Source organism: Aphis gossypii, chromosome 2 (assembly GCF_020184175.1).
Source record: "Aphis gossypii isolate Hap1 chromosome 2, ASM2018417v2, whole genome shotgun sequence".
Lineage (NCBI taxonomy): Eukaryota > Metazoa > Arthropoda > Insecta > Hemiptera > Aphididae > Aphis > Aphis gossypii.
Window position 1 is genome coordinate 14,942,199 of NC_065531.1, and position 25,259 is coordinate 14,967,457.

Below are 25,259 nucleotides of genomic sequence, written 5' to 3' on the forward strand. Positions count from 1 at the left end.
AAACCGGAAATTAATTATTATTTGTTAGTTATTACTTTATTGGTTATTACTACTTGGACTTATTAATAATAGATTACGGTGAAAGTAGATTATTTGTTGATAACTATATTGTATTTTAATTATCAGGTAAAATAACAAAGTCAGACAAACTGTATAATTTGTATTTATTTGAATTTGAATGAAAAATCGAAAATCGAAAATGCTTACTGCTATGGCTCCATCGGATTACATTTATATGGATGGTGTAGAGAATTGCTCTCTTGAGATTCAGAAGTAGTGTAGTGGAAATAAAGATGTTATTTTGACCTCCCTGCATTAATTTATTGCATATTATAACCCAGTTTGTTTTTTTTTAAAGCATTATGTTTGAATATTACTCTTCTGTTCGCGTTTCGTGTAATTATTAATTATCCATTAAAATATTTACATTGTATAGATATTAGATAGATACACTTAAAGTTATACACATTATAATATGAAATATGGATAGTAATTAATCGTATAGTACTAACTTCAAACTTGATATAGTTTTACAAATTTTATAATTTTACAAAATTTCAAGGACTACTGTATTCGTGCTATAATTATTTGAATGGTATTTTATGCGATTCCTCCTCCCACTATTTTTTTTAAAAAATATTTATAACATTTCCCCTCTACAAAAAAAAATATTTAAAGTTACGCCTCTGACTACTAGTGTTCAGCGAATAACAACCAACTATACTATATTAATTTGAATAATTTGATATGCGCAAGTACATAATATGGCGTAGTGTTATTATTTACTTTTCCCTGTAGTATGTACGTAAAAAGTCGCGGTCGTCCCGGTTATATTTTAATAGCTTATAGAGCGACACGCTATAAGTTTACGTTCATTGTTTTATAAACGACTTGACCATAAAACTACCCCCGTCTTCGATGTACACACTACAAACAGTCGTCTGGTGTGTGGTAGATGCATTTTGTAGTAATGAATCTGAACACTCGACGACATTATTATTATTATTATTATCATCATCATTACTACTTACACGATGACGTATAGTCTATTCAGTATGTAATTTGCAGTGAGCACAAGCTGTCTATGTGAACTACACTGTGACCAAGCAGTTGCACATTTCAGACAACCCCCATAAATTGCCGCGTGCAAACGAACAAATTTGTTTTATTGTTTTCGGCCTTTACTAAGCTGTCTGTGAACTGCACTGTGGCAAACGAGCAAATTTGTTTTATTGTTTTCAGCCTTTCGGCGGGGTATGCGGGATTTATAAGAAGTCGAGCGACATTTTTAGTATATTGCGCAAGCCAAACTAAAAACAAGCTCAATGAACTATTATACTATACTACAACCCAACACAATAAATAACAATATTTTCCATCTGTGCCAGAAGAGAGAAAAAAAGACAAATAACTCTAGAAATGTTCAATGATGATGATGATAATAATAATAATAATAATAATTACATTGTTATTGATAATATTATAAATTATAATTGACTGAAAGCGTGCGCGTTCTCATTCATATTGAACACGTATCTCCTAAAAAGTTTTTCGATGTTCATGGATTATGTGTCACTGTAACATAATAATATCATAATATTATGTTGGTGTTTCGGTGATTACATGATTATGTACCCCTCAACGCGGAGTACGGACAATTTAACATTATTAATTATTATTATAAATCATATTAATATAATATAAACAATAAACACACGCTGTATACGAGAAACGTGATATATTTGGATTAATTATTTTAAAACCTTGGAGTATAATTAGTATAAACCAATAAAGCACACTAACGAGATTGTGATTTTTTTTTAATTACTATATATTCATGAATATTGTGGTAAGCCTCTTTAATTAAAAATAGCTCATAGATACATGATATGAAGTACTTATTAGTACTTTATGAGTTTATTAACATTTATAATTTTTTATTCTTTAGTTCAAAAAATTTGTGACACCAATCCATCGAATGAAATAAATTGAGTATGGTTAAAAGATCATTCAATTTTTATTGACTTATTTCGCTTTCACAAAATATTTAGTAATTGCACACGACATCCAACGGCTTGATCTCACACCCACCGTGTACCTATCTTAAATTTTCAAACAACAATATTTCCGGGAACACATTTCAGTGAAATATTCAAAGTATTTAATAACTACACTAAAATTTACCAAAATCAAAATATTTATTATTTGAAATAACGCCCATGGATATTATAAGATATTAATATAGGTAATATTAATATTATAATCCATTTTACCTGAGACCCAGTAGTTGGTATTATGATATTGTTATTTATAATTTTTCTTTCTCAGGTTTGTAAATCAATAATTATTATTTTATTCATGCTTTTATAATAAAAAAAATGACAAAATATAATATACCACATAATGAATTAATATAATTACATACCGTATGAACGTTTTGCATATGGATTTAATTAAAAATCAAGAAGCTTGGCTTGCTCTATTTTGTAACCGTATATAGGTATCGTGAATATTATATTAATGGAAACCAAAAAGCCGAAATTGCTTATAATTGACTTTTTAAATTGTAAGTTTTCTCTCATTCTCTGCGACATTTTAAATAACAATTTTGTATTACTACAAATTACAATAATTCACGGAATTCGTATCAGGCGTGGTTGTGAACTGAGAAATGTACACCCACGTCCACGTGGCGTAAAATATCACTTAAGACAAACACCGGATTGCAGATAAATTGTTGGTACGCGTCGTTACGTTGACTAAACATAATGACATTATACGCTATACAGTGTTCATGTTATGCAAAACATGCAGAATAATTGTATTTTTAATTTTTTTTTCAAGACAACTCGCAATGTACAATACAAACATTTTTGTTTTTAAACAGCCAAATAACTTTATAATAGACTCTATTCGACATTTTATACGGTTTTTTTATTTTTTATCAAATATTGCTCAGCTGTATTCTTTACAAGATTTAAACGTTGTGTGTTTCAGATGGAAATTCGATTAAAAATAATTTAAGAAACAAAACATTTTCCGGTCGATTTTTTAATTTCATCCGTCCGTAGCTTTCGATATTATTAATAATAATTTATTCGTTTAAATAAAATAGACAGAAGTTCAATTTGCAATAACAAATTATACACTTTAATAATTTGCAAGTGCAAGACAGATGAATAAAAATAGTTTGCCAGGTTTGCCCAACAACATTCAATGCATAAAGTATATTATATGAAAAATAAATCAATTTATTTTTTTTCAGAATATTTTACATTCATTTTCAAAATATCTGTTTCTTAAATATAATTTGTTTCTTGTACACTATAATATTTTCTATAAATTATTCGGGTTAACTCTACGGAAAAAAATCGAAATAGACTAATAATTTTTCTTTGTATGTTAAATGTTAGATTTCTATGGTGAAAATGCACATTATAAGTAATTGCAGGTTTATTGTCTGTCGTATACTACGATTTGTATAGTTTTATATGCTTTACGCTTAAGGTTTGGATACTTTTTACTATTTTATCTTGTATATTACAAAATTATCTTAAAATAATACAACACAGTAGAACGACAATGGAAGTCGCAATAACAGAATTGAGTTTAACGGAAATTCTTAGGGACCAATGTTTTATCTTATTATTATCCCGATGAAACACCCTAGCTTTGTTGCCTTGGAGATGCTAAGACTTGAAGAGGAACGTCACATACTTCTGAAATTACGTCGTGAACTTACTAATAATGCCATTTAAACTGCGTACATAAGATGAATATTGTGTCGTATACTTGTTAGTGGTTTTTCACAATGTTCACACAGTTTAGTAGAATAATAAAAGAAAACTTTTAATGTTTTATGCGCTCATCTCCACCTTTTGGAAGCTTTTGACTGTTAACATCAAATTATAGTAATGAACATTTATTATTTTTACAAAGGAAAATCGAATTTAATTAATTCAGTTCATATTAATTTGATAATTAATGTATTTTTTTTATTTTATTAGCCTTTTGTAAAAAACTATTGCAACTCAACAATCACGATAATTTCGTCAAAATATTAAATTGTACATTTGACAATTGCATAATAAAACCTTTGGTTTGTATAGTTCTTAATGAAATTATAAATAATGGAGAGAGAAAAATAATAATAATACTGATGACATTATCTAAATTATAAATTATAACGAATTACATAAATAGGTTAGATATTGGTAATTGGGTTTAGATAATAATTATGGGGAAACGGGGAATTCATTATGAGTTTATTTATAAGGACGTTGTAAAGGAAAAGTACAGGATTTAATGAAGTTCTTGTTATGACATAGTGGTGGATTATTAAATTTGATGTGTGGTTTTTCGATAATCACAATGAAGTGGAGTAGAGATATTATAGATTTATTGATTATTGTTATTAAGCGCCAGTTTGATTTAAAAAAAGTGGTAGCCGCTGTTGGTTTTTTTTTAATATTAACCACGCGTAAAACCGAGTGCCCTAGCGCCCCTACCTTCGCCAGAGCAATTGAGTTATCAATATTTTATTTCATAATTATTTATTTGAGTTTAAACAGTTGAACATAAATTTTATTACATATTTTAGTTTATTATTCATTTATGTATTGCTAGGCGTTATTATTTACCATGTAACATTATAGTATAGTTTTGAAAAAAAAACATTTTACCGGTATTATAGTTATCATTTATTACCATTTTATAGTGTTTAACTACATTTTACATTTTATATACTTTTACTTATATACATATAAGCAGTGGCGTAGTTATGATTTTGTTCTGGGGGGGTATATATAATTTATTGGTTAAACATAAAGTGGGGGGCTCAATAAGTCAATGATTTAAACATTAAAAAAAGGCTCTGGGGGGATCTATCCCCATATCCCCCCCATAACTACACCACTGCATATAAGTGTATACTTAATTTATTAATAATAGGTTATTAATGAATGATTCCTTACTCATATCATATTTAAAGGATTAAGGAATTATAATTAAATACAAGCGAATCTAATAAGTAATAACGTGTTGTCTTAATTAAATTAATTAAATTAATCCAACCAATAAGGATGATGCAGTAAATTCTTACCTGATCAATTAAAATCATATGTTATTTTTACTTTGTACCTCATTCAAACGATTAATTTACCTGATGTAATTTTTTATTAACTATTAATTAATACAAACATATTGTAAATGATAAATTTAAATTTGAATAAAATTCGATATTGATTTGATAATTAGTTTAAAATGTGAAGATATTTATAACTACAAGAACCTTTATGTAATTTATAATTTAATCATTTCACGGTTCCGTACACAATTTTTTGCTCTATGTCCAATGATTTGTTTAATGATAAATTATTAGTTTATAATACGGATTAGTATTATATAATATGCAAATCACTATTAACTAACAAGACATACCTAAGGAATAGGTAGGTACTCTATTATGGAATTATTTAGTTATTATCAAGGTTTGGAACTTTAGGCATTGCATATTTGTTTAAAGTGCATTTTGAAATTCTGGTTCGTTACAAATTCGATCCATACTACATGGATTTCAAATGTAAAATTGTTTGTTACATAATATTGCATATTTCATTATTTTTTGTAGAGATTGCATATATTAGGTTTTAGAACTTTTATATATATATTTCAAAGGATTTAACGAATTTTTTTTTCATAAATGTATAGTTTAACAAAAAATTTTAGATATATGACAACTAAAATTCTAAGTTTTAAATCGTTTGATAAAATAAATTAATTTTTCAATGGTTATTTTATTATTGCCCTCAATGCACTTAACAATAATATTATTATAGTACTATGATATCTATTATACTGAGAAATCATATTAGTGACCGTCGACATCCCGTATTTATTTTTATCCAAAATTTCCAATAAGGCATTAATATTGTAAGTACCATAATATCAAATCAAAATGGTCCTTTAATTTTTTTAATTTTAATTTTATTTCTTTCTCATGTACCCAATTTATGTAAATTGTTAGATTGTTATTCATTCAATAAATTGCATACTTTCCACATTTTTCTGCATACTATAACTATACCACATATTATGATGTTTTTTATTACATGTATACTCATATTTGAGTACTTTTTAGGGCATGAAGTTCGAGTTTTAATTATTAGTTAACTGCATACTTTATTCTTCTTGTGATTTTTTCATTACCCATTTATACTTAATTTAATTTTGATTCCACAATTCATTTACTAAATAATAATTTTTAAGCTAATATTAAATATTAATTGAAAATCATTATTGCAAATAGACACACATGTTTATATTTATCTATTTACAATTTTATAATAGTAAGCTCAAATAAATATTGAAAAGTTGTATACGATCGTTTTGCAAAGAATCGAGTCTTTAGTCACTTTGGCGGTAGGAGTTCATATTTTTAATTATTTAATATTTAATTATTATTTATTTAATTAATTAATTTAAGAATATATTAGGGCTATGAATTTGTAGGAAAATGCATTTTTTTTATTGATTGTGAAATTTAACTTTATAAGTACCTATTTTGAATTATGTATCAATGAATCCATTTATGAAACATTTTTTGATCATTTTGTTTGCACTTGCAGGTCATCAGCCTCCTAAAAGACTGAATCACGAAATAAGAATAGAACGCAACTGTTGTAGTCAAGAAAACATAAAGCATATTATACGCAATACACTGATCAATAACAAATACTATAAATCTATAAACATTCTTTTGCATTTTCTGGACGTGCAAATGTGTAATTGTAAGTATCTATTTAAAGTTAATAATTAAAGACCAATATGACTCGTAAAACTATGCATGTAACTAAAATCGTTTCGTACTCTGTATCAATGATGGCATGGCAGGCATTGTGTTAAACTGACGAGTATAACATAATTCGCTCGGTACAGCTACGCGAAAGTTTGACGGTAATAAAGTTACTTAAGTATTTACTGTTTACACAGTCGTCAAATCAAATTATTTCACCGCTTAGTTTGTTGATAACTTTTAAACCTGCGCGCTCATTCTACTTGTACAATATAGTTGCATAAATATATTTGCGACGGAAGTTTACCTGGTTTTAACTAGAGGGATATACCCGGCTGCGATTCAGTGGAACTCGTACAGGAAATGAAATGACGTATAGGTACGTTAATGAATTAAAAGCTAATAATAATATTACGTAATTTATTGGACGTGTAAACAAAAATAATGCCTATCAATAACGTGATTACTGGTTAATTCGTTCAATTTATTTACGTACCGACGTATTTTCGACGTGTAGGTTTTGAAAATAGCTAGCGCGAGTTAAAAACCTCATTTCGGGTAAAACTTTTTGTTACCGATAAGAAGACTTGTATAAACATACTGTATCAACCTCTACACCAAAGAAAAAAAAAATCAAAGGATTATTAATTCTAGTCTTTCTTTTATATCTTAATAATTGTTTCGTAGTATAATATATTAATATTATATATATATATATAATCGTACTCGAAGAAATACGCCGTTGCGGGGTGAATCACGCCGTCTGCACGTAATTATTATAGTAACGGGTTATTCCTGCGTTTGGCATTATTAGTCGACGGCAAAGCGATGATAATAATATTAATGCGTGGGCTTTAAACCCACGACCGTGCACGGTGCACCGTATTATAATAATAGCGATATAATATTATTATCATGTCGCACGACTGTTTTGACGTTTTCGCCGAACGAACCGATCGGATCGATCGGAGCGCGGCAGTTCACGCGAATATAAACGAAGCAGTAAACTCTCGCCCCCGGTCGCCGTCTTTTTCGAGAAAACAATAATAACAACAACAAACATTTGAAATTCGCAAACAGCCGTCGTCGCCGCGTGTACGGTCCGATCGATTGACGGCTCCGCACACATGTCACGGGTTCTCACGTGCGTCGTCTCGTCCGGACTTTGTGTGATTAAACGGACTCGACAACGAAGTTTTCTCATGGCAAATTTTCGATATTCACCTGCGGACGCTATACCTTTTCGCGCGGCTCAGGTCTCTCGTATAAAACGCTATTTAATACGCTCCATATCACTAACGCGACGTCCTCGTCGATATTGTCATCATCCGTTCGTCGGTCGTCTTCCGTCTCGCGGCGGGACACCTGCGCGACGCTCGTACAATATCATATCCGCGTGTACAGGTACCCATAATAATAATAATAATACGAAAGCGCGTGGGAATCGTATATAACAACACCGAGGCGACGAGAGAAGATGGGCCGAGTTTTCTCACGTCACACACACACACACACACGATAAATAGATACAATATAATATAATATAATGTGTATCGCACAGGTAAAGGGTAGCGCACACTTAAAGGTGGTGGGTATATTATATGCGCGTATGTATACGGTCGTGTGATTTTTTTTTTTTGGTCGGACACGACGCGCGGGGAAAACGGCGGCTGCGGCTTGTTTTTCGGCGGCCCTCGATGATGTATAATGTATATAATACGTCGTATGCGCGTGTGATATATTATATATACATTATACATATAAATATAGGTTCCCGCGAGCCGGTAGCACGTCGCATTATCTGTGTGCGTGTGTGTGTGTGTGTGTGTTACGGTCGCTCTGCTGCCGTGCACAGGTAATACACGACGAACCGCCACCCGGCATACGTATTATATAAATCCGATCGATATCCGGGCGGTGCGCCGTCAGCATCCGGCGGCGGCGGCGGCGGAGCCCCACAGACGACCAGACGGCGGCCGACCCTTCTCTGCCGGGGCAACGTTCTCATACATTATATTGTGAACGAGCACGCACACACTGCGATACGGCCCGACGAGGGATTTTTACCTTTTTATTTTCTTCGCTTTCCTATTCCCATTCACGCGATGACGATATATATACATATACGAGCGTGAGCGCTGCTTTCTACATTGTATATTATATATGTTATACGGCTGCAGGTACAATGCGCACACACGTATATATATATACCTTCTGGTCTTACCCCCTGACTTTTGATATGTAAATCGACGACCTCGCACCCGTCGAAAGGCGAAAGGTTGTGCCGACGGTTGGTTTTTATCGAATCCTGAGAAAATTTCGGACCGACCGATCCGACGCGCCACGACGTAAGTGTGTTGCGCGCGTGGACACTCGAATTTCACGTGTACATCGATGTCACTCTGCAGTTATAAAAACGCATATAATGGTGCCCGCCTCGGGTGCCCGAGCTTGCAGGCAGCTCAATTTCAGTTTTAGAAACGTTTTTTTATATATTTTTTGATTAAAAATGTCTCATATCATTTTTAAATATTTTAAATTGTTTTTTCTCATATAATAAAACCAAAAATAAGGATTTTTTTGTATAAAGATTAAATTTACGATGAATTTAATGCCAAATCAGATATTTCAGATTATTAAATTAGGCCAGGCTGAAACCATTCGATTTAAATCTTCTATATAGTATCCAAGCAAAGAGTTTTTTATCAAAATCTATATTTATTGATGTTTATTTTAGATATTATGACCGAAACAGTTTTTTCCTACATTATTTAATGTTTTTTTTCCACATAATATGTAAAAAGGGTTTTCTTGTGGTAAAAACACTTTTAAACATTTAAAATGCATTTTTTTTGCCAGTTAAAAAGCGACTTTCAACGTTCCGCGCATAAAGCCCGATGTTTATAAATCTACATCAACATACTCAAATGTTTGACCCTGAACCTTACGCATGAGGTATCATAAAAAATATTAGCCTAACCGGAAATTGATGTCTTTGTATACATGGTATACAACCAAGCTGATCTTTGTTAAAGTTTAATGTTACGAGTATTTTTTGAATGTGTACTTCTTATCCCGAATTTAAAAAAATTATTATATACAAAGTAAATCGTTTTTATATTGGAATATATAGTATAAAAAATACACACAAAACGGAAGTTATATTAAAAAATAAAAAATAAATACATTTCAGATTTTTGTAAATTTTTCAAAATTTTGAGCTTAACTAAACACCTGCATTTTTTCAGTAATAAGGGTTAAACAGTGAATGATTTTTGTCGAAATATCCCTTATTACGAAATCCGTTGATCCCTTTTGTGAAAAATGTTCAAGCATATAAAATTATTATTGTCCATGTTATCATTATAGAATAATATACAATGTATTCAACGCAATATAATATTATGTGATTTTTACACCGTACACAGAGTATAATAATACAACGCCCGCCCGGTTGTCGAAAAAATAACAAAGTGCCAAAATCGATTTTTCAGGATTTACCTATTTGTCTTTCAATGTGGTACTGTCGTGGTGGTCTCCCTTAGCAAATGTAACTTTTATATGCATACAGGTAAGTATGGTAGACACAACACAATACAAAACATGATTTTCTGAACATCGATATGTATTTCTCGTTCAACACAATATTTCAATGTTTTTTATTTGTACTACAACTGCAAACACGGATTTGTTGTTGTGATTATGAAATATGAACGAATGTTATTATCTACCGCAATGGGCAATGGCCAATAACATTGCTAGTGGCAATACGATTTTATTGAGATTAAAAGGTTCGTATTTCAGGTGTCGACCGTTGCGTTATTAAATATTTGTGATGATTATATTACGTCCACATCTCCACCAATAGTATTAGATTAGTTACTTATAGAAAAATATTCACCAATGACTACTGTTTGAGATGAAACCTATCGTTTTTTTTTTATTGGATATCAGGTTATTAAAAATGTAATATTTACCACTATACCTTACATATTTTTTTATTGAGTGCTGATAGAATAATTATTTATTTTTCAATCACCTTCACACACCCTTATATCCTTGAAGTGTTTACTTGGCCTTTATTTTAAAAATGCTAAATTTGTTGAAAATTTTGTATAGGCAATCTTAATTAATTGGTTCAATATTATTTATAAATTACATGTACCTACCTAAATAAAAGTATAGTCACAATTAGCAAAAATACCTGTATCGAAAATAAGATATTTTAATTCCATGTTTAGTATCATTATAATATTATAATTTACTTTTTAATAATTATTCAAATACTTTGTTATGACGAAATTCGTCCACTTTTTAAATGGTTTATAATCGTTGTTTTATTTCTATTTAACCTTCAGCGTGATTTTAGAGACACTTATAGTTTAAATTAAATTAATAGTATCTAAGTTACTATTGAGGCTATTGAGCAGCCCATTAATTATTGTTGATTATATAAATACTATTTTAATCAGTAATTATCCATAAATATCTATTAACAATTTCGCACTGAACTACAACTATTGAAGTCATTAGTCATGACGCCACTTAACTTATCAATTATCAATGTATTGCATATTAATATTACATTTAGCTATGTAATTTATTGTACGTATTATACATAAATTGTAATCAAAAACAATAATAAAAATTAATTAATTACAATTTTTGGTACACAGTTTTTTTACTGTGACATAATCGCATAGTTATTGTTAAAAAAAAATCATATTGGTGTGTTTCTCATGGTGTTATTTTCAAAATTTAAATCTTTTTAGATCAGAAAATAACTGTTGTAATAAGTACTATCAATCACTTTTTTGTTTTTGTTTATTTTTTGACAAGGTTAACAAATACATTAAATTTTCATTATTCCTTAACCTTAACAATTCTTTCAATAATTTTGGCTCTTAGAGAGCGATATTCAATAAATTAATAAAGGTAAAAAAAATGCTTCATTGCAATTTATCGACAATACACAATGCGCATTATTTAAACAAGCTCTTGTAAGTTGTCAAGATTTTTAATAATATTCTAGAAACAAATTCAAATTTTTATTCTTATTAAATTATAAAACAAGTAAATTAATAATATCGAAAAAAAATATAGTTATTAATGTAACAGTTAGATGTAATAGAAACGAGAAAACTTAAAAGGATTTAATTGGTTACAATTAATAAACATCATATTTTGATCACATATTGAAAAAAAACGAACAGCATTAATTATAAAGCATTAGTACACATATTTTTTTTAATAAGACGTTGTTTAAAATTTAAATGCATCTAAAATAAATTATCCCGAAGGATAATCTTTTGCAGAAAGATAAAAAATATTGTAATGTTGACTATACTAACCTTTTAAAAAAGATTTTATAGTTTTACGTATTGATAGGTATTATAAATTACCTATAATATTGTATAACAGGGTAATAATACGGGACCGGGAAATCATTATGATTTTTCATAAATACAAGTAGAATAATCATTTCAATGGACATCGTACTAAGAAGGGTTTAAAACTATTAAAGAAATGAAATTGTGCATTATTGACACCCCGAGTAATAATTTATTGACAGGTGTGATTGTGTGAATGTTTTCTTATGCTTCGACAGTTCCAATGAATGTTGCCAGTTGTACGCATTATAATAATATGTATTATATAAATTATGTTTTCGTATTTAAAATTATGAGATTTATTCGTTTCCTAATGGTATTCAATCGGAGACGTACGCATTCAGCATCGAATTCTTTTGAAGTACAATCAATAACATATTTTTGCAATACTGAGAAACGTTATTTATGATCGTTTTTATTTTTCACTTTATATATTGTAGAGTATTTGATAGTTACTCTGCACTTCTATATATAGGGTGATTATTTTAACGTATCTAAGATACTTATTATTCTGAAAGCTATGTAGAATGTAGATATATTTTTTTTTACAAAGTTTAAAATCTTTACTGCAAATTATTTTTTTTTAACTATAATTTTATTAATATTTATCGTTATTATTTTAATTTTTTGTATAAACAATTGAACAAACATAATATTTAATTTCTCTTCCCATAGCAAAATCATTTTCGGAGTAATTCTATGAATACAAATTTAATTTCGAACGAGCGCTTAATGGATTACAAGCATTAAAAGTATAAATAATGTATAATATCAAATTAAAAATGTAAATGTCATTCAAAACGTAAAAAATTATAGAAAATAATATTTATTTATTTTTAAAGTTGTATTGCAACGACTTCAAATTAATAATATATAAACAATTAATATCCTTTGTAAAAATGTTGAGTAGTAGGTGTAAGAATAAATAACGAGTAACTGTATATATCACGTTAAAATAGTCACCCTGTATACTGGCATAAGAGGACGGGTGACATTGTCTTTCATTTTCGAATTAGGCTAAGTCTCGAACGGACGATTTGCAGGACAAATCAACTCAAGTATGAAAATAATAAATTATTACGGCTGATTACACACAGACTCGTGCTACAGACGGATGAAAGGTCTATAAAAGAATTATTATTTCATCAAACAACCGGTTCGGCTCATACTACACGTCTTGAGGGAATGACGGATTCATTGTTTGCGATTTCGGTGGAAAATAGGGAAACGTTTGCGAAATGTTTGAGAGCTGACATGTGCTACAGGCTACAGCCCTTGTGTGTACATTCGTATACGTATACGTATATGCATATACATATAAGCTTGTGCAAGTATACCGCTCTAAGCCAGCGGCCATATTTGCGTGTAGGTATACATAGTGAATTGGGGAACTCGATTTACACGGCTATATAATATAATTGTTTTTCAATGCCACGGGATTCGATCAAAACGAGTATACACAACGCAAACGAATGGGCTCTTTATTTATTGTTTTTGTTTATTTACCCATTTATGACGATTTTTCTCCGACATGCTTTTGTATATATAAACGAAATTAATTATATTATTTCCTACCGGAGACTTTATTTGGTTTCGTCTGGCACTCGATATAAATACGACACTTGTTTGAATTAATTGTGTACAAGTTCTACATCGCACATTCCAAACGATCGGGTGTAAATCACTGTCACCGGATTCTTTATACCTTAGCCATTATTTTCGAATGATTTGTAACGTCACTCTATATTATATAGGTACGATAAAATGTGGTGCATGGGAATTTATCGGATATAGATGTTTTATCGGCGTCGATAAATCAAATTAAAACATATATGGGAAAATTATATTTCGTTCGAATGAAACTATGCGATTGTATAATAAGGGTTACAATGTTTGCGTAGAAAAATTGTCGCGGAAGTGTACTTGCTAAAACAATAAGAGATTTATTATGGGTTATGCACACATTTCTTTGAGAATATAACAGTGTAATGTGTTGATATGATATACACTTTTGTCTGTCCGAAAAACCAAATTATTTGCACTCCGCGGCTATTAATGTCATGGAATTGTAACATTATTATTAATTATATTCTTTAACTTTACACATTATTTTAAGTTAGTTTATAGTTGTTAACATTCAAGTGTGTCATAGTATATAACTTGTAATACTCGAACTAAAAATGGAAACAGAACTGAACATAAACAATAATAAACTTTACGATTATTTAAAAAAATTTAAATCTGATTTTTTAAATTAAAAACTTGTTGTTGTATGAAATAGAGTATTATAATATTGTATTGTGTTGTATTGTACCTACTATAGTTAGGATAATATCATATGACTATTTTTTTTTATTTTATGATGTTTCGTAGTATTGTAATTATTACTTATTTTCTTTAAATTGTACTCAAAAATAAATTAAAATTCAATCACAATATTTTAAAAATATTGGGAATTTTCAATTTTACCTCCAAAAAATACCAATTAGACTCAATTTCCTACCAAAAACCTTCATCAAAGTTCAAAGTTCAAGGTATTTTTTCTTCCAAAAAAAAACACTTTTAGAAAAGTTAGTAAAAATAAAAATACACACACACATCATTGTAAAATTATTTTATTACTCCACTTAGAGTTTTAAAAAACAAATTAGATGTATTAATAGATAGCATTTCAGATACACGATAATAACTAAAATGAAAAGAATGTACAACATTTATTTTGAAAATGTAATTGAAGGTTCAAAATATAATAATATTATCTTTAGTATGTTTTTTTGTGTAGCTACTAGCTAATAAAAATAATGAGTTCATATTTATTTTTAATAAAAATGAAAATGCACGAAACGAGGCATAAAATTATATTTTTTGCATTAAGTAATATAAAGGATGTTCAAGTCAAATATATTTAAGTAAAATGAATGGCTTACTAAAACACTAAACTATTATACCTTTTTTACTATCCAATATTTGCACCTTTATTTTATTTTTATTTTTTTACAGGAATTAGAATAATTTAAACAATATTTTTTCATGTTACATATTATTCGTATTAATTAAATGTAATTTGTAATGTTATGTAGATTTTAGTAGTGCTATAGTTTAATACTTAATTGTTTAGGTACCAAAGAGTATGTGAAAAAAATATGCAAATGTCAGTATTTCCGGTATATTAGTAGCTAATGGACCTTATGAATTAAATTGTTGGTTGTGTAATGTCGTTTATCGGATTAGGAAAACTCACTTTTTATAATGTAAGTACTACAAAATAATTCAAGGAATATAATTAAAACATATTTTTTTGTATTCCCAAAGAAATATCACCAACATTTATTTTAATTCTAGTATTGAAGTCTACAATTAAAATATTTTAATTAATTCTGTTTGAGTGATTTTTTAAACAACAGCTGCGCGCTGTTCTACATAACGAAAAAGTAAATAATATTTCATGATAATAATGTTAATAATAATAATATTAATTTAGGAACAAGCGAATCCAAGAATTATGTCTACTTAGCGGCAGTGCGACGAGACCTTTATGAACTTTTGAGAACCAAAACAAAAAAGCCAAAAAGGTTACACAAACATGTTTCACTTTAAAACAATATATTTTAAGCTTTTCCCAGAATCTTGAAGGTTTAACACAGGTACTTTATGTATACATTTAATAATACGCTTTAAAATATGCTTTATAAATGAAAATACGGACATTGACCCATTTGACCTATCGACAACTCTATCGAATTCACTGTCATGTACAAAATTATTTGAATAGTAATTATTATTTATGATTCTAATATTACATAAACAAAACGTGTGAAAATTAAAATATTATTAATTACTCGTACGTTCAGTGCCCCAGTCGGTATTTTCTATCACGGATGTGCAACTGCACATTATACAGATAATATACATAATATATAAGTAGGTACATAATGTAGATATTGTATATTATCAAACCAACTCGGCGACGCACGTCACAATGTCCGTCGCGTCATCTAAAACCGGCAACCCGCTATACATAATACGAATACGTCATAATTATGCATAATATGCATTTTTAATTATGTCATAATAGATTAATGAAATATGTACAAATGTACAACGTATGATGTAATGTGTGTATGCGATTATTAAACGAAATCTATATGAATACGATTCAACGGTTTTGTTTCGATGTACTCGGCACTTGCGTACTTCAAAAATACCGCGTGCCGTATCTAACTTTGTCGAAATGTACACGGGTCACTGCAGGAACGTAAAGTACACAATTTATTATTATTAAAAAAAAAACATTTTCTTAAACTCGTCACAAAGGCACGTGTTGTATACACACATCGCATTATAATGGTCGTTACGGTAATAATACACGAGGACGCTCTCATTGTAAATATGTGTAAATTGTGTACACGAGTGTATACGAGGGGAAGGTGGTGAGTTTATTTGCATGTTTGTGTATAACGTATCCTAGAGTAACGCTTCTCCTTATCGTTGAATAATTAAGTGCGTTCGATATATTTTCTAGACAAGCGATCGAGAGTTTAGAGTTTCGGTGTTTTTCTCGTTCTTCTGGACGAGATTTTTTAGATATAGGTGTATATTAACGTCATTAATTTTTATAAATAATAAATATGACGTATACCGGCGTAGATAGACGCTCGTGTCAGTGAACGTCTGAGACATCGCGTTTACACCTTATTTAATCGATAACGACATTTTATTTTTTGTCAAACATCCCTTCGAAATATGTAAGGTATGAGTTTTGCCAGTTTTGGCGAGTCGACATAATATATATATATACTTGGTATATTATATAATATACACATATACGCTTGGAGAAATGTCCAGAATATCGGTCATCACAGGTCTTTGCAATCCGAGGGTGTTTTTAGAAGATTCCAAGTAGAGTTTGTTCCATAAAAATGGTGAACACTGATAGTGACACGTGCGTTGCTTGGCGACACACGTTAAAATCGTATCGAAATAAATTCCAAATTGTATTACCGAAAACGCGCGACTGCGAAATATTTACAAAGCTCGTCCGTGTACAGAAGTATAATAATAATATACATTCCAAGCATATACATATAGATACGTTTATAATGTCCCCAGGTCCCTTCCCGATAAGAAAAATTGTCATTCGCGAAGCAGGTGAACAATTTCGTTAGGTTTCATTATTTCGAAATGAGTTACCTGCATTTTATTTTGTAGTAATAGTAGAGCCGAATGAGTGTTTAGTGCGCTTTTATTAAACTTGATTATTATTTACTAATCTACTAATTAAATATTTAGAACTAGTTATTTACGAATTATGATAAGAATGTTATCTTTATGCAAATATGAAAATATATAGTTACAGTGGTCAATGACGAGGAACAGTCTATTTTGTAACGAATTTTTATGATTTGATTTATTTTGATGATTGTTAATAATAACTAAATTAAATACGCTCTCTTTGTTTTTACGCGTTAAAAACTTTTTTGAGCAATGAAATCATTCTAAATTTTTAAAAACAAACTAGTACTTCAGAAAATAAATTTAATTAAAAATTATAATACACATATATTTGCGAGCACCCGAGTACGTGATTGCTGGTTTTGTTTATTTATATCTTCTGTTTAAAAAGTATTATTGGCCAAAATTAAAAATAATTCGAGTACGCATTTTAATTACGTTCACAGTATGGACCATAAAAAAAAACTATTAAAGCAGTAAAACCTTGTTGCTCAAAGCTACCTCCTTCGGAAAAAGTGCATCGTAAGTCAAATAATAAAAAATATAATTTGATTGATTAATAGTTCATACTAATACTAGCTCGTGTAGTGTGTATAGGTATAGGTAAACTTGTGAGGACGTTACGACGGTTTTTCGATTTCACGCATTTTGCGCGCAATACGATTTATGAAAAAACCTCAAAATTCCTAAAAAAAAACTTTTCTACTACAACGGCGGTCAATGACAATACATAAAAAGCGTAAGGCACGAAATTCTTTCAAAAAAGCATGCGTATAGAGGGGTTGATGAATACGCACGCATTGAGGGTTATAAATTAAAATATATAGTGGGCGACGAGGATCGTGGAAACCGTAGAGTGGAAAAAATTAACCGCAATATGACAACACGAACGTCAAAAGTAATTTTTGTCTTTATTTTTTTTTTCGCTTTCGATCCCTCGGGGGAGGTGGACGCGCGCGCACTAAGGTTGTACAGTAGGTATACACAGTACTACACTCGAATTATTTCACCACTTTTGCGGGTATACCTACTCTGTATTTTAAACATATATATATATGTGTGTGTGTGTGTGTGTGTTGACGAAAAGACCGAATTGTTCGGGCGGGCCACGACGAGCGTGTTTGGACGCGGAAAATCGCACCCTCTTGCCAAAGCGTCGGCGGCACTGTCGGCACCGCCGCCGGGAACCGACGAGGTGCGGTAGTGGCGGTATAGGCTGCAGCAGACGGGTGCGGTATATATATATACATACACAAAGCGTATACACGGTCATTATACATATATAGTGAAAAAGTTCACGTATATATAGATATACGCGTATATGTGCGCCGCCGGGTTCCGGGTGTATATATGTATATAAACACGCGGGCGCGATGGATGCTGTCGGCGGCGGCGGCGAGCGTCGAGCTCTCTCTCTCAGTCACTCTTCACCGGAGCAAAGTCGTTTACCCCGGAAATTCGGTCGGCGGCCGCCTCGCGCGGGGGAGGTGAAAAGCGCTAGCCCGCCGCCGGTTCACGGGGCCCGGGTAGTCATGGCAACGCCCTCCGCGTATACGTGTATATAATATATATATGTGTGTGTGTGTGTGTGTGTGCGTGTATAATATGTACAAGTCGGCGGTCGCTGCAGACTGTAATATATAATACGCCGCCGTCGCACACCGCTATATTCGTTGCGCGGCGGTCCGCTCCCCCTCAAACGCACACCCGGAAAAACCCGACGCGCCGATGTTTCTCCTCTTTCGCGGATACAGTGTATAAGTAACTATACCTATTATATACGTATATACACTGCACATTATCCTTGTATAGTATGAGAGATTGAGAGCTAATGTGTATATGTATATATACTATATATTATAGTGTATACATGCAGGTGCATATACTGGGTGATTCGTTTAACGTAAGATACTGCAGAAATTATTATGAATATTATAATACACTACAATTAATCGTTTTTGACCAATTGCACAATATCCTCTCGGATGGTTTAAAAAACAACATATTTCTAAACAAATGTGAAATTTTCTATTTATTATTGTTTTTATTTTTAATTTTTCAGAGGCAACGTACCTTTTTTATTTCTTATTCAAAAGTTATTTTTGCACTTTGATACAAAAAAAAAAAATTGAATTTTTGACGAATAGTTCATGATTTATAAGGCGTATTTAACGTTTATCGAACGGGATTGAGTATCCCGCAAAGTGTTGGTCCATTACTTCGCTCATCTTAACTTTAAATACCTATAACGGCTATAACTACAATAAACTACTGGTCCAAAATTTGATTTGTGTAGATTATAGACTCAAATACATACTTGGAATAGTATTGTTCGGAATATGAAATTCAAAGTATATATTGTATTGTCGTTCAAAAGATTTAAAAATATTAAAAACATATTTATTTTTTTCAAAAATGTTCTTTTGTAGGTATAGGCTTAAAATGATTCATAAGAAATATTTTCATAAACATCTGAAATAATGAATATCTTATATTAAGTTGATCACTCCGTATATGTATACGAAATTTGATGGTTCGATTACTCAGTACTGTCTATAAAATGTATATAATATATGTACATATTTTTCAATTTTAACTCGGTACTTTGATCAGTGGGGCTATAAGTAGGTGGACAGAGAGTCCAAAGTTCCGTCTTAAAAATCATTTATCGCGAGTATCAATGGTTTTTTATTCCGATATGTAATATAATTATAATTAAAACATTTTTCTTTTCATTTTATTTTGTAAATATTATTAAATATACTAGCATGTATTTATGTATAATAAATAAATACCTATACGTGGGATTATGGGCTTGACATGTATCATATTGTGGATGTATAAAGTTATAAGCCCTAAAATATAATTTATTTTAAAATAATTTATGTCAATTACACTGTTATATATACACAAAGTGAAACGTCTGTCAATCAATAAAATATTATCCATAATGCATTCTGCAGTTGTTTTTGGATTCCGAGTAGTCCGATGGTATGACTATTTCCTCGTAAAAAGAAAAAAATGACTTACGCCACTAGTTAAAGGTACATAATTTCATGTCTATTACGTGTTTTATACTATCTGTATAGGTTTAAATATATTATCTGGTACATTTTACTCGAATGAACCTTTTAGAATTTCCCAGAAAATATTTTGTAAAAAACAAACAATGCATTTTCGATTATAACGTTCACCTCGCTCGTTAGTCTTCACAAATTTGATTTTCCCGAAAATTATTAACTGTGTTTAGACAAAAAAAACTTGATTCCATGTGTAAATATACTTATAACATTTATATTAAATTAATTTTTCTATACAGCCACCACTATGTTCGTCATCAGAATATTATAATATTCTGGTGACGAAACGATGTTGTCTTATTTATCAGTAGAACTATCACCACCACCATTGCCAACAAATTAAAGCGAAATATGCGCGTTTCGCGTCATGTTTTATACTTACATGTATATTATATACTACGATGTATATGTATATAAATACAGATAAAGTAGGGCGTTTGAGTATTAGTCATAATGTCTAATATGTTTGGCCAATGCAAAAATAATAATTTTAAAATTCCGTCAATATATTTCCTACAACGCTCAACGTCTATACTTTATATTCTACCAGAATCTTGTGGCCACTGTGGGCAATGCGAATTAAATCAAATTATTATTTGAAAAATAACTTATAAATACAAGTTGAACAATATAATATGTTATTATAATAATTTTACATGTTATAGAAAAATATCGGCCAAAAAGCAGACTTCATTAAAAGAATCTAAAACCTTTAGATTAAAACTTAATATTTTCGGCTTACAGTTTATTTCTATTCAGAAAGCGTGCGCTTTACACCACCGTCGTATATAATGGAGATTTTGAAGTTTAAACAACCCATTAAATTTACAGATAAAATCTTTACCGTCTGTGCTGGCCGCTTATTTCGCTGACTCGACAAAACGTCAATACGTAACAATAATACAACTACCTAATTTTATCATTATATCAGCAAAAGGTTTATCAACCCAACTTTATCCTGAGTAATTATTGGTCAAATACTAAATCGTACTGATTATTGTCGTATACAAACTACACAATCTGTTTAATTATATATTTTGTTTTACTCGTTTTAATAGTTTACTATACGTTGTAACTTGTAATCACATCAATTTGCGGGTCGTTGTGCCCCAATGTCCGGGCTATACAGACTTCCAATACGTACCTGGACCACTAAAATCGGACATGCGCGATTTCCTATACTGTACCCGTCAGATATCGCATTATTTACACACGCGGAAATTTCGTATATAATATGTGTCGGTCCAGCCCGCCGCCGTACCACTTGCACAGCATCCCGCAGAACCGCGCTGCGTACAAAAATAATATTATGTTTGTCCGCTGAGTTTTTATCATATTTCACGTCCACTGTCGAGACTTGTTTGCGAATTAATATATATTTATGTGCTACTGCGGAATACACCGTTACGAGAAAATTGAGGGTTTTATTTTTTAGGAGAACATAATGTATATTATGTATATACATGTATATATTATACAATATCACGATGCGTATAAAAAAAAAACCGTATTATATACATTTTATATTATACTGCGTTCATTGCAGATTTAATGCTCGCGTGTGCACGCTGCATGTATATATTATATTTAAAGTGTCTCTCCATGTTAGCTAATTGATAATACAGAAAACATTACGGTGGATCACCACGTATGGATGATATATGAGCGCATAATACATGTAGAGAGAACATAATTTTATCTACTATAATAATTAATTTAAATTTTTAACTTGATCGCCGTGTATTATTTGTTTACATATCGAATTAAATGTGTATACGATGTGTATATACCTTTACGGCTTTACCTAATAGTGTTATAAATATTAAGGGTCGTTCGTATAATTTCCGGTTAAGCGTTCGTTAACTCTTAGCCGGCGGTTAGCGGATTTTAATACCGGCAGAATTCCGCCGGTTAGAGTTAACGGAAACTTAACTGGACATGGCGTAGGAACACGGTCCTATAAATGACCTAAATAGTATATTATATTATACATTCGTTATATAATATTCTATAATAATTATAATAATAAAAAAACTAATAAATAATACTGTAAAAGTTGTTGAGGTATATAATTTGTAACGCCTACTTATTATAGATCATTTAAAATAATCATTTTTTAAATTATTTATTTGTTTGTATAGTTTTTACTGTATAGTTTTCAATACCTATACCTTAAACGTATAGGGTGATAGGCATCGCATTTACTTAGATTTATTTGTCGTTTATCGTTATTATATTATTACGATCACTAATTTTGGATGCACTTTAAATTTAGGTATATTATTATTACACGCGTGTACAATATACAATAATATACCTGCCTATACATAGGTACTTGTATTGTATATCCTTCAGGGTCGTTAAAGGGTGGAGTCGGGTACATAAAAATAAATTCGTACATAAAATTGATGAACATTTTATACGGGTAATGATGAATAAAAAGCAATGGGGGGTTTTCAACCCCTAAAAACACCTCCCCGGTTATACCATTGTTTATGACGAGATATTTTGACAATTTAAAATGTTAAGTACAATATTATTAACTTTAATCTGACCTAACCTATTTAAAGGTTACCTTTTCAAGTTTAATATAATTACTTTAAATTCAGGTATCATGTTTACAGACGAGACTTGTAATATTACTAAACTTTATAAGTCTACAATTCCCAATATACATTAAGTAACAATTTTTTAATGAATAATTATTGAAAGTATTGCAAATCGTAAAAAACGTATTTGTTCGACAGACTATTCAGTTCATTTTTATTAAACATTCTGATCGACATATTTTATGATACCTAAAAAAACTATAAATATTAAAAACACTATATTTTATTATAATTCTTTGATCGATTTTAATATAGGTACCTATTCATATTTTTGTTATTATTATTATTATTTTTTATAAAATGATACTAAAAATTCAATCAAAAATTTTATTTGTTTTTAAACAACAAAATGAAATTTAATCATTATGGCGTAGTCACTTATTTTCATAATATAAAGTCATTAATGTTATATTATATGTATTCAATGTTTTTTTTTGTCGATAAAAATGAATCGTTTCATAAATTATTATTGTAAATAAATTTGTCATTTTATTCTTTTATTACTATTTTGATGTACCAACCAAACATAATTTCCAATCTATTATATACACAGAATTAGCTAGATGTGTTACTTAAGTAGTGATTACTGGCTATAAACTGGTAAGTATTCTCAATAACGATGTAAAAGTAAAATACAAATTTAAAAAGATTATCAAATCAACCCAAGTAATATTTGTATCAATAGACGTTTCAATACCTCTGAAACAATAGGAAAACAAGTTTCGGGATTTCAAAAAGTAGCTTTTATACAAGCAGTATGTATATTAACAAATTAGTTAATCCTTATAAGTATATATTAAAGGACTTGCAAAGTCATTTTGCAAAGACTTTTACAAGACTTTGGAAATTGCATTTGGTTAAAAAAAATTGTTTAACTTTTATTTTGCAATGATATGATATTATAAAATTATGAATACACATAAACGTCATTACAGCATACAGATAAAAATATTGTTCATAAATTGATATGCTTTTATCGTTTTATCATATGCGTTCCATTACTTCCATTTATACGTTACTTATATAAAAAATCACAATTGCAATGCAATGCATATCATATATGCATACGTTATAAACTCAGTCACTTGGGTGCATTATAAATTTATATAATATATAATTATTATTGTAAGTAATAAAACGTGTGATCAATTATGTAGGTAATTCGTCCGATTGGAAGTATTGCGGTTTTTTGTGTCGTCTCTTGAACTTTGAAGTGTCATAGATATCCCAGTGTACAATATGGACTATGAATACTTTATACACAGTTATGTGTTAAATAAAGTTGTTTGAAGAATTTTTTTTTATTCACTCCTCTTATACATAAGTGTAAACTTTGAATCACAATTATTATTTGTGTATGGTGTGATTTGCATAAAAAAAAACGCAATACTTCAAATTTAATAAACATTTTTTTGAGTTCATTTTTTGTTTAATGTGGAAAATCGTTAAGATCCTTGACAAAATAAAATTAAAACCCGAGTTACTCATTTCACCGTTTGGTAGAGTATACCGTCCTATTGTCTTGTAATTGATTAGGTTATTGCAATGCATGTATGTTTAAAATTTGAATTCAATAATAATTAATTGCAAACGAAGAGTGAATATAAGTGGTGAACCAGAATATTCTATTTCTAAGAATAATTTATAGATTATTTATTTTTATTAAAATATCAAATAATAGTTATATTATTTGTATTAACTTATAATTGAATTTTAATGTACCGTAGAAATATATTAAAATAATTATGTGGCATAAATAGCTTGAAATTAAATTAAACATTTTGAAAATTTCATTGTGTGTATAGAAAATAATAATATGATGTATAATGACGAAAAGTTTCAAGTCCTCATGATTAAAGTATTTTAAATTACAACAAAATAACTTAAATCGTTAGACGAAATTATTTTGTTATTTTATTCGTTTAAATATCCAATTTCATCAAAATATTGAACTTAAAAAATGTGCTAATAAATAAAATATGTATTTTCAATATTTTTAAACTGTTGCAAGTACATTATTGTATGAGGAAATCTTATTATATTAAATTTCTTGCTTTTTGAGGGACAAAAAGAAATTAATCAGCATAAATAAAAAGATAAATCATGATGTTTTTTAAATTACATCATTTTTAGAAAATTAAATACATAAATATTT

At 29.8% G+C, this 25,259-nt stretch overlaps 1 long non-coding RNA gene across 2 annotated transcripts in view; it reads left to right on the forward strand.

The window, feature by feature from the left end:
* The window catches only part of LOC114120150 (uncharacterized), a 69,321-nt gene that overhangs the window by 28,177 nt on the left and 15,885 nt on the right, over positions 1 to 25,259 (forward strand). Inside the window, exons 5-7 of one of the 2 annotated variants that reach the window (XR_003592092.2) lie at positions 6,627 to 6,788; positions 15,302 to 15,434; positions 15,665 to 15,827. This is a non-coding gene — a long non-coding RNA (uncharacterized LOC114120150). The remainder of the gene's footprint in view (positions 1 to 6,626; positions 6,789 to 15,301; positions 15,435 to 15,664; positions 15,828 to 25,259) is intronic. The other variant, XR_007603774.1, reaches the window with a different exon arrangement.